The following is a 12,789-nucleotide window of genomic DNA, read 5'->3' as shown; positions in this document are numbered from 1 at the left end:
TCTCTCCTGAACAAAGATAAGATCTCTCTGTGGGTAATGTTAATTATTCACTATTTAGCACTTAACAGTTATCAGTGAGGTTGACTGACAACTCCTCAAAAGACCATCAGAAAACAAAATTTTTAGACCTACTATATAATAAGGGAGAACACTACCATCAATAAACTCACAGTAGTATCCCCTGAAAGAAGAAAACAATAGAGAATACTATTTATATTGAACTTTGGGATCTAAGATCAAGTGGTTTAAGGTTGTTTTTTCAAGACAGGAAACAAATTTTGGACTGGGTAGAGCACATGATGCAAGAGTTTGGGATTGGTTGACACATGAAGAACACTTTGTGTTCTTTCTTCATATGAAAATGAAGCACACCTTCATAAGTGAACTGGTTTTTGTTTTGTTTTGTTTTGTTTTGTTTTGTTTGATACATTTGTTATTTGCCTAGGTTAGCAATCTCTTCCTGGGCAAAAATTTTTTGAACAAATATTTAGTCATGTTGACATAGGCAATCTCAGTTATTTCCAATTGTTTGGTAAAGTGGATGCAAATGGTTTCAATTTCTAAATGGTAACAATAAAATCCCAAAATTTATATGGAAGTCTCGCAAAAACAGAAAACTAGTTCTATAAAAGATGATTTTCAATGAAGTATTTGAGTCTGAGCAGCCAGTTGAAGTTGTTTTCCTAATTTAGCCCTTCTATTAAAGAATAAAACAATTGGGGCGCCTGGGAGGCTCTGTTGGTTGAGCTTCCTACTTCAGCCTAAGTCAGGATCTCATTGTTCCCGAGTTTGAGCCCCGCATTGGGCTCTGTGCTGACAGCTCAGAGACTGGAGCCTGTTTTGGATTCTGTGTGTCTCCCTCTCTCTCTGCCCCTCCTCCACTCATGCTCTGTCTCTCTCTCTCTCTCTCTCTCTCAAAAATAAATAAAACATTAAAAAAATTTTAAAAAAAGAATAAACAATTAAAAACGTAAGTCCTCCTGAGACTTGGTCTCTTTATCTTTAACACAGAAATAATAATAACTCCACTAAGGTATTGAGCAAGATCACATAACTCCTAAATGACAAGACTGGAATGCAAACCCAGTCGGTTAGACTCCCAAGCCTTGCATCACACCACTTGCCTTCCATATTCTCATTCTTATGCTGAAATAACTGAAATATTAAGCAAAAGAATATATGTGAATGCACTTTCTATAACTTGGTGCATAGTACAAATATTAACGTACTTCCTTAATTTGTGAAGATTATTGCTCTCCATTTAAATTCAATGACAAGGAAAAGGACATCTAAATGATAGACAATAATTAAGTCACACACATCAGAAACTTTCTGAACTTGTGCACTAAAGTTCTTTCCCTGTTCTTTATACATGAAATAAAATGCATCGATTTGTCTGGACTGAGGGAGAGGGAGTAGAGAGGTAGGAGTTACAGATAAGAAAATGATCTTTGAAATCTAGGATTGGAAAGGGAAGCATTAACAACTTTTATACTCATCTTTAAAGTTTAAATACTTTCATAAACTGTGAAATAGAGATTTGTATTTAAAATACTTGACTCTTGGGGTGCCTGGGTGATTCGGTAGGTTGAGTGTCCCACTCTTGATTTTGGTGCGGGTCATGATCCTGGGTGGTCGGATTGAGTGCCATGTCAGGCTCAGTGCTGAGCATGGAGCGTGCTTAGGATTCTCACTCGCTCTTCCTCTCTCTCTGCCCCTCTCCCCGGCTCATGCTCTCTCTCTCTTTTAAATAAATAAATAAATAAATAAATAAATAAATAAATAAATAAATAAAAATAAAATAGTTGACTCTTGTTCTTTTACCACCCACAATCCCAGAAGGATTCTCTGTTGTCTGGCAAGTGAGTTAAGTGTTCTTTTTCAATTAATTTTGAAGTCAAACTCAAGGATACATTTTAAAATAAAACTGAGAACATTATCCTTGGACTTTTCATATTGGGTGACAGCAAGAAAGCATGGAAAGAAGACATAAAATGAAACTGAAAACAATCAGGATTGCCCATATTGAATGAATGGATACTGGCATTTTCATTTATAGCCCAATGTCTGCAATTTCATGTCTTACATAGAAAAGGTTTGGAAAGATTGTTATAAATAGGGTTAGTCAGATTGTCCATTAAATATGCATAAACAAACTTTTCTAAACTCAGCTACTAAACACAGGCTGATACATTGATGGAGGGCATAGCTAAAAATTTAAATAAAATCAGTTAGGATTGCAGTCAAAAGCTTTCAGTAGAAACCTTACCACAGTGTGGTTCCTGTGTATCAAAAAGTCCATTTGTGATCAATCCAGAACCCATTGGACTGACAGAAGAGCTATGCAGGACCAAGTTTCCCTCTAACTTACTGTTGTGTTATCCTTAGGGTATGACTTTCATTCTTGGGATTGTAAGATGATTCTTAGCAGGAAGCAGCAGAAGGATGGAGGGCAAAAGACAAAAGGCCAGCAGAGTTTGGTCTATTTCCAAATATTCCCTTAAGTCCCTTCCAAGAATTTTTCCTTATACACATAGTTCCCAAATTGTGTGCCAATGGGAACATGACAGGATATTTTAAGTTTTTGAGGAAATCACAGAAATATTCAACATCTTTCAGACTAAGTGAAACACTAACTTGAGCAAATTCAGTTTCAACATTTGATCTTGGTATATTGACATGGCATATGTTTGAAAAACTGGAAGTTTTACAATGCTATTGTTAAAAAAAAAAAAAAAGCAAATACCATATAAAAATCAACGTTGAACAGAAAATGAGGGCAACAGGTCCTGATATGATTCCAAGATTTGAAAAGTTGCACAGGATTCAAGGCACACACCTCCAATTATTATAATTTTGGTTCTTCAAGAACGTAGTAAAAACAGTTTTTCTTTTAATTTATTTATATTATTTTTTCAAATGGCTACTACCTTATGAGAACATAGATATTTATAAGTTTTTTGGATGGAACCACTTAACAGAACTGTTAGATATTTCTTTAGGCTTAAGGGCACCATGAAAAAATTACTAAAGCACAAAAATCTCCATGACTGAGAAAATTTTGATAATCTCTGACAGATCCTTAGCCATCTCCACCTACAAAGGAATGTGGGAAGATGTGAACTTTTGTTAAACACACAACCAGAATTCCATTAATAAAGAAAAAAGAGAGGGGTGCCTGAGTGGCTTAGATGGTTCAGGATCCAATTCTTGATTTTGGTTCAGGTCATGGTCTCACAGTCCTGGGATAGAGCCTGAGTTGGGATCTACGCTGGGCATGGAGCCTGCTTAAGATTGTCTCTCTCTCTCCCTCTGGCCCTCCCTTGCTCACACTCATGCACTCTCGCTCTCTCTAGGAAGGAAGGAAGGAAGGAAGGAAGGAAGGAAGGAAGGAAGGAAGGAAGGAAGGAAGGGTGGGAGGAAGGGAGGGAGGGAGGAAGGGAGAGAGAGAGAGAGAGAATGAATATTGAGCAGGCAGCAAGCAGTTTCTGCTCCACAGACAGATCAAGAATTTTACTACTACTCCTATTTCTTTTTCTTTTTGTAACATTTTATTTTCAAGTCCAAGAAAAGAACAACTTAATAACAGGAAAAATATGATAAATTACCAGTCAGTGTTCATGCTTACTAATTTCATACTTGGGTTTTATCCTTGTAGACTTTTTAAACTCACATCACTTTTATTAGTTCAAATTATTATATATTAGTTCATATATTATAAATTTTAAATTATGTTAAGTATGTTAATTGTCACTGTCAGTTATAAAGAATCTAATAAATGGGGCTAAGTTAGGTATCTTATAGGGTTTCATCAAAATTTACCAAAATTGTATTCCAATAATTAATAGATTTAGTTCACCTTTTTAAACCCAAAAGAGGAAGTAATTTAGAAATTAGAAATTTAAGATTCAATATCTAGTAATGAAATCTTTAAGCATTTACAAAAAGAGCTTAAAATTGGCATATATATTAAACCCATTCTAAGTCAATAACCTGGGGCTATATTGAATTAAGAGAAGCAATAATTATCAAAGAAGAGTATTTTTTAAGTCTCTGTTTTGCCACACCATATATATTATGTGAGGACAATTGTAATGCAAGTACATAAAAGAGATAACCAAATAGTACTTAAAGAGCTAAAACTCCCCTCTTAAATTACTTTAGCAAGTTGGTATTCATTTAGATTATAGAACATTGGTATAATGTGTTTCCTTGTAATCACACCCAGAAACACTTAAACTATAAAATAAAGAATGGCTACTTCAGTCTGAAGTTTAGAAACACAAAATTTAAAGAGTAACATATATTTTTAAAAGACACAATATTGTTCATAAATTTGAAATTTTACTTTGAACCAAAATTTTCACCTGAGTCTCTAGAAACTGATTCAGTATAGTAAATCTTTTGATAAGAATTGAGGGCCCACCCCCCCCCAAAAAAAAAAAAAACTAAAAAAGAAGCCAATAAACAAACTAAAATTGGAAGATCTATATCTAGAAGGCTCTTACTCTCCATATCACTTAATGTTTGCTGTAATGTGGATTTATTGATACTAATAGCCTCTTAATATGCACCTCTGGCATTAAACCAATGTCATTGTGGTTTAAGGTCTGAAATAAATATTATGTGCCATCTGATGCCAAGGCCTCAAATGGCCTAACCATGTTCCCTTCTCCACTCTGCTCCCAGAGATAAAGTACACTAGCCAAACAAACCCATCGTGGAAACCAGGCACCGTGCCTGATTATTCTCGTATCCTGGGCTTCAGCTAACTGCCACTGTGCAGAATCATTGGAACAAGACAATCATATCCTCCCAAAGGACCCCGGAGTTATCTTACCCTCTTGTCACTAGTAAACCTGCTCCCTTAGCCTCCTGCTTCTTCCTCTGTTCCTAAGATCTCCCCGCTGTGGCACATGTTGTGTGGTATCCTTCTCCATCAAGCTGTGAATATATGTGATAATAAACTGCTGTTTATCTCATCTGTCCAGAGTCTGGTGTCATTTGTTTGGCCTTCCCCATAACCCTATGGCAGGAATCCTTCCCTCAGTACTGGGGTGAAGAAAATGTGATCAAAACAGTAATAAAAGCATGGAAGAAAAAAATCATAACTCAGGTATAAATTAAAATGATTATTACCAATAAAATGATAGTTATCATTTATACCAAACTTTCTATATGCCAGATGCTGTTGTGGGTATTCTACACACATGTTGTCATTCAATCTTTTGAACAGCTCCATGAGCTATTCACATTTTATGGACAAAGAAAATAAAGTTTACAGGAGTTAATTTAATTGATTTAATTAAATTTATTATTTTAAACAAGGCTATAAAACTATTTGGGCAATGAGCTAAGATTTAAATTTAAGCACTCTGACATCTTTACCCTAAAAGACAATATCTTATCATTTATATACGTCTAATCTACCTATTTCAGTTCTATTAAAAGGTCATCTCGTGTCTTTCAGGGCAGAGTTTATCAAACATCCATAATATTAATGAATTCTTCAAAGGAAATAATATTTATTAAATCCTATTCTTGACAAATCATTTCATCATGAGTCTTAAATACATCTACATAAAATATAAACTGCTAATCAAAACAAAATTTTAAAATTAATATTAAAGTCAAACTGAAAAAATTTGATTTTATACATTGAACTTTTACTGAAGCCAAGTTGTCACTGATAGATTTCACTATACATAGATGTTACTAAACTGATGTCTTTATCTGGGGCATGCTGGGACTTCATTCAACATTATTGTTATCATGTTTTCTTTACCAGTGAAGCTGAACCACTAAAGTTGATTTTAATAGGCTACTCTACTTAATAATGATACCAAAAAAATTAACATTAAAAATAATCATTAAGAATAATTTACCATGTATTTACTTAAACATTTACTAATAATTGAGTAAAGTCATTATATATAAAGACAGAATCTTTGAGCAACATCTCAAGATGTAAATATGGTAAACACACACATACACACATATTACATTGTTAGTTCTTTTGAGTTTTGAATGCCATGATGAACTGATTCTCCCAAACTTTTCTTTATTTGAAGTACTGTGAAATGTTTAAATGAGGTTGATATGAAAACTGACCTTCTCTTTATAAAACACTATTTATATATTAACTTCCACCACTATTCCTTCTCAGTATTATTCCATAATAAAGACAGCACATTTGTCCAATACTCCATGTCATTTGTTTGCCAGTTTAAAGCCACAGTTTGCTAAACAACTTAGTCTTATATTAAAATGCAATGTGACTTGATTTCTTACCACCAAAATATTTTTTTCTTAATTATGGCTAAAAGAATTCAACATGAGCACAAGTGCAGAAATGGGATAACTTTTGTTGTTTTTGGTACTAGAACATTTCATCTTAAGCATCAGACATTTTTGGACACCTGGGTGGCTCAGGTGGTTGGAAATCCTACTCCTGATTTCAGCTCAGGTCATGATCCCAGGGTCATGGGATTGAGTCCTGCATCAGGCTCTTCACTGAGCTTGGAGCCTGTTTAAGATTCCCTCTTCCCCTCTGCATTTCTTCCCCACTTGCACTCTCTCTAAAAAAAAAAAAAATTTTTTTTTAAGTCAGACATTTTTCCTAACACTCTGAAAGTCAAATGACTTTAGATCTCACTTGATATAATGCAATTTTGAACATAGGCAAAAATTAGGCACTAAAATTGCATGGCAGGTCTCACTTGCAGATGAAGTCCACATAATGAAGAATCTGTGTTTATTAGAAAGTTTGATTGTCATAAACAATTTTAAAATTGTGCTAGAGTACAACATGCAAAATAATTAAACTGGACCACTTTCTTACATGACACACAAAAATAAATTCAAAATGGATTAAAGACCTAAATGAAAGACAGGAAAAAATCAAAATCCTAGAGGAAAACAAAGGCAGTAACATCTTTAACATTGGCGGTGGCAACTTCTTACTAGATATAACTCCTGAAGCAAGGGAAACAAAAAGCAAAACTAAACTATTGGGACTACATCAAAATGTAAAGCTTTTGCACAGTGAAGGAAATAATCAACAAATCTAAAAGTCAACCTACAGAATGGAAAAAGATATTTGCAAATGGCCTATCTAATAAAGAGTTAGTATCCAAAATATATAAGGAACTCTAAAAACTCAACACCCAAAAAAACCAAATAATCCAGTTTTAAAAACTGGGAAGAAGACATGAACAGACATTTTTCCAAAGAAAACATACAGACAGCCAACAAACACATGAAAAATTGTTCAACATCACTAATCGACAGGGAAATACAAATCAAAACTACAGTGAGGTATCACCTTACACCAGTCAGAATGGCTAAAATTAATATAAGAGGAGGATCTGCATGACTCACTCATTTGAGCATCTGCCTCTTAATTTTGGCTCAGGTCACAATCCCAGGGCCATGGGATCAAGCCACACTTTGGGCTCCATGCTGAGCATGGATCCTGCTTGAGATTCTCTCTCTCTCTCTCTCTCTCTCTCTCTCTCTCTCTCTCTCTCTCTCTCTCTCTCTCTCTCTCTCCTCCCTCCCTCCCTCCCTCCCCCAACTTCTCTCTCTCTGCCCCTTTTCCCTGCTTGTGCTGTCTCTTCCTTTCTGAAATAAAAAAGATAAAAAAATACAGGGAGATCCTGTGTACTCTTTGAAAAAATAATAAACCTAGAGCTTACTTTGACAGCACATATACTAAAATTGGAATGATACAATGAAGAGTAGCATGACCCCTGCACAAGAATGACATGCAAAAAAATAAAATAAAATAAAACTACCCTACAATCGTCCAATTGCACTACTAGGTATTTACCTATAGGAGCAAAAATACTGATTCAAAGAGATACATGCACCCCGATGTTTATACCAGCAGCATCGACAATAGGCAAATTATGGAAAGAGCCCAAACGTCCACTGACTATGAATGGATAAAGATGTGGTATATACAATGAACTATTACCCAGCCATTAAAAAGGATGAAATCTTGCCATTTGTAACAATGTGGATGGAGCTAGAGTGCATTATGCTAAGGTAAATAAGTCAGAGTAAAACAGATTCCATATGATTTCACTCATATGTGGAATTGAAGAACAAAACAAATGAACATGGGGGGGGGGAAGGAGAGGCAAACCAAGAAACAGACTCTTAACTATGGAGAATAAACTGAGCGTTGATGGAGGGAGGTAGGCAAGGGTTGGGCTAAATGGGTGATGGATATTAAGGAGGGCACTTGGGGGCACCTGGGTAGCTCAGTCATTTGGGCATCCAACTCTTGATTTTGGCTCAGGTCATGATTTCACAGTTTGTGAGATCTAGCCCTGCATATGGCTCTGCACTGACAGTGCAGAGCCTGTGTGGGATTCTCTCTTTTCCTCTCTCTCTCTGCCCCTGTTCCACTTGGTCTCTCTCTCTCAAAAAAAAAAAAAATCAATAAACTATAAGAAAAAAAAAAAAGGAGGGCACTTGTATTGAGCACTGGGTGCTATATGTAAGTGATGGATCACTAAATCCCACACCAGAAACCAGAAATTTACAGTGCTTGTTAACCAACTAGAATTTAAATAAAAATTTGTATAAAACATGAAATTCTACCAGAGGATACACAGACAGCTGTGCTAATTGCTCCTACCAATCCTAGGCAGCAAATATTACTACCATCTTCACTTCAATATGGATTAATAAAGCATAAACTCATAATAAAAGCAAAGTTAAAAATTAGTATTAAAACTGAACTGAAAATCAGCAACGAATTTCAGTTTAAGTTAACAGAAATTTTTCTGGAGATAAATTCTAAAGATAAATTAATGAAGCAAATAACATTAAAGCATCTAAAAGTAAGATTCCACACACAAATTACCAGTTACTTGTTCTTACCAGTATCTTGTTCTTGGGCTGACCATGAGTCATCATCCTAACTGCAGTATTTTCAGAGTGAAGAGAACTGTTACTAACACTTACCTTGAGACAAGAAGCGTAGAATAGGACTACACCCGGCAAGCTGAAGTATATGGCAGCCACTCCAGCTCTCTCCTGCGTCTGTTAAGCACAAGGAGATTCCTCACATCTCTATCCACACAACACATAGAAACAGAAATTCAGCAGAAAAATGCAAAGTAGTTACAAAAGCATGGAAAATGTTTTCATTCATCCCAGTCCCTTTCCAATTTGTCTCAGGGCCGAAAACTTCTTGTAAAAGTACATGCGCAATCTTTTGCTACAATTTGTGAGTTGAACTAATATAAGATATAAAGTATTAATGAAATCCTAAAAAATTTAAATCACTTTTAAAAAATCATTCTTTGCTCACTTGGTAATGAGCAAACCTCACATGTGATCCTTTTGGAATTGCTTCATTTTCTGAAGTAATGGTACTTCATTTCTACTAAGTTGAATTTATTATTTAGAACCAGGGAAAAAAGTGCTGAGAGAGCAAAACATTTCTCCCAGTGAGGTGAAAGTAAGAGCTTGAGTGTTTATTATGTGAAATAAAACCACAAAAGGGGGGCATGTTATGACAGTTGGGGGTTTAAGTGGTCAAACAAATAATATTTGCTTATTCCCGTACTAAGTTTGAAAACAGTTGGGAGACAGACTCAAGTTTCAGGCCAAATATCACTCTACCTCTAATGAAATAGATTGGAGAATATGGTTTTAGACCCACAGTTTTTCCAGGCATTTTGATACTTTACCCTGGTAAGACAGATGAGTCTTCAGGCAAAGGCAGTGTAGGATTGTTCCAGGTTTCTGCCAAAGGCAGGCAGAAGGAGACCCAAATTCAAGGACTCTTCAGTGGTCAGATGGAAGAACACAAGAAATAGAGCAAGAAAGAGAATAAAGTCACTCAGTCTCTTCTCCCAAACTCACTGCATTGGGTTTTACTCTCTCAGAGGAGTGAATGAAATGTCGAGAAAGAAAACTGGACATTTTACACTCCATGAAACAAAAGGCCAGGACCTGGAGGTTTTCATCTAACAGAGATGTGTGCCTCATAATTCTTACTTGAATATTGGGGAAATCTCTAGGAAATACCAACTTCTACTAAAATGAAAGTGGTTTTATTTTTTTAATTTTAGTCAAAACTTGGTAAACCATTTCATAAGGGAAGGAAATGTTTACATGCTTGTGTATACGTTTTTATTCTCCCAAGGAACAATCCACAGAAAGTAAATTCAATAACTTTCATTGAAACTCATATATACTATGGATATAGGAAAACAAATGTCCATGTGACTAAGGAAAATAATTAAATAGGACAACAGATAGAAACCACAGGCCATATATCCAAACCATCTGAACATGATGAAAAAGAGAGTCAGTAGGGTCTAATAAAAAAATTTAGAAAATAAAGAATATTTGACCAGGCATAAAATTTATAGAGATTTCAGTCCTTTACTGAATAAGCTACACTTGGGAGGAATAGCTACGGTGTTCACAGAGGATGTGCTTAAACCTGTAATACTATCACAATAGACAAGATTCCTAATAACTCTTTTTATAGTTCTCCAACAGAGTGAGAGCAAATGGTGAGCTGATTTCTATCTGGTCCTACAAAGTCTCTGTTCCTGTGACTGTTGAGCGTCAAGAACTGTAACAATCCCTGAAATAGCAAAAGATTCTTTCTTTAAGTGCCATAGTCGCTAATGTTTAATGGCCATCAAAATGCCCACTCCCTAAGTGGAGTATAATTTAACAGAATTGGTTCTGTGATTTATCACAGCAACTACCTTAAAAATAAGTATGATTTTAAGAATAACTTCCTGGGGCACCTGGGTGGCTCAGTCGGTTAAGCGTCTGACTTCGGCTCAGGTCATGATCTCATGGTCCGTGGGTTCGAGCCCCGCATCGGGCTCTGTGCTGACAGCTCAGAGCCCAGAGCCTGTTTCAGATTCTGTGTCTCCCTCTCTCTATGCCCCTCCCCAACTCACGCTCTGTCTCCCTCTGTCTCAAAAATAAATAAACATTTAAAAAAATTAAAAAAAAAATAACTTCCTGACTGAATACTGATAAAATTTTCTGAAAATTTAAATTTCTACCAATATTTAGCTAAGAAAAATATGCTTAAAATCACACTCGGTTGGTGATGCCTGGGTGGCTCAGTCAGTTAAGCATCCCACTCTTGATTTTGGCTCAGGTCATGATCTGATGGTCCGTGCCCTGTGATGGCCTCTGTGCTGAGCACTGAGTGTAGAGCCTGATTGGGATTCTCTCTCTGCCCCTATCCTACTCCTGTGCTCACCCACGTCCGTGCTCTCTCTCTCTCAAAATAAATAATTTTTTTAAATTTAAAATCACACTTGCTTATAATCATACTTACATTGGGATAATATATCCAATTTCTCAAAATATGGTATTTTGTGTAACCTTCATTCCAGCCCTCATCAAAACACACAAATAAATAAAATTTTTGAGTACTATCAGAGAAAAATGGTTTGTTAAAGTCTGCTTTTGAGATCCAGATGATTTTTTTTTACTCCATCAAAAAAGATCTCTTTTCAAGTCTTGCAACTGACAAAAAATTTATTATGTACAATCACCTACTTTAAAATTATTTCAATTTATCAGCTGCTCTCAAAAGTTAGTTAATATTTAGTATGTACAACTGAACTGTAACAAGCACTATGTTGTCATGTATCAAAATTATTTCCACCATACATATTTCTAATTATGGAACTATGAAATAAAATTGAAACTGTTCCCTATGACAGGAATTCCTATAACTCAAGTTAGAGTTGAAAAGTGGTTTTCTACTTCTTAGATTAACTCTGTTTTTATATCAAGAATGCTCCCTCCTTCAGAGAATGTTATTTTGCCATTATAGTATGTAAGAGTGGGTATTAGATTACTAGAATCCTATTTTTCAGTAAAACTCCATAAATGTCTTCCAACTTTGTACTGTCATTTCTCTTCCCGTTCCAAAAAGACACCGTTCAAACAGTATCCTTGATACAGAGGAAAGAGCATTAGCCTTATCAATTTCTGAGCCGTGATGGTTCCAGCGGATTCTACTTCAGAGCAAATTTTATCACAAATGTTGGAAACATTGGAGTTATATATTATTGAGTCCCCATATAAAATTCAATTACCAGAGTGATTTAATTGATAGGAAATATATATTCTTCTCCTATGGGAAAATGAAATAAAAAGAGAATTTTTTCCTAACAGTAGTACTGAATTGGAATTAATATGAAATTCTTTAACCCAAGGCAATCCTAGACTTTATTACCAGCATGACCTGTACTCAAAGGAGTATTTCTACCAGTAGAAATTGGTTTGCATTAAGTCAACCAAAAGTTATCTCCCAGAAACTTCTAACTTCGCCAGATTCATCTAATACCTTCCTTACTCAGCGCTGTCTCTCTTCACCTGCATCTGTCCGGAAGACACCTTTCCTTACCAATTTTGCAAAGCCCAGCTCAAGCTTCATATCACCCATGAAGTCTTCCCTGATTTTCTTGGTTTACAGCAAGCTCTCCCTCACCCATGAATGCATAAAAATCTGACTGTCAATATAATTAATCTAACTGTATCTTCTTTTCCCTCAGATAATTAATTATACTCTCATAAATCTATAGATACATAGAGTTATGACTTGTTTCCCCAAGTAGACTAAAAATTTTATAAGGAGCTATACTCCTTACCCAAGATTATCTACTCTAAAAACAGGGAGAATGAATGAGAATGATATATTCTGTGAACCTACAAAATAGAAATAACCACAATCCCTGCTCCTTCCATTATGGTTTATAAGAGCAGAAGTTTTACTGTCACATA

The 12,789-nt window shown here is 35.4% G+C and overlaps 1 non-coding gene across 1 annotated transcript; it reads left to right on the top strand.

Moving 5' to 3' along the window:
• The first annotated feature begins 7,689 nt into the window (after positions 1-7,689).
• LOC131505819 (U6 spliceosomal RNA) lies at positions 7,690-7,796 on the top strand. Its single transcript, XR_009258590.1, has one exon. It is a non-coding gene; the product is annotated as a U6 spliceosomal RNA (small nuclear RNA).
• The last annotated feature ends 4,993 nt before the right edge of the window (positions 7,797-12,789 follow it).

The sequence above is a fragment of the Neofelis nebulosa genome, chromosome 2 (genome assembly GCF_028018385.1).
Source record: "Neofelis nebulosa isolate mNeoNeb1 chromosome 2, mNeoNeb1.pri, whole genome shotgun sequence".
Taxonomy (NCBI): Eukaryota; Metazoa; Chordata; class Mammalia; order Carnivora; family Felidae; genus Neofelis; species Neofelis nebulosa.
Note: the sequence above shows the minus strand (reverse complement) of the source record. Positions and strands in the feature narration are given on the sequence as shown.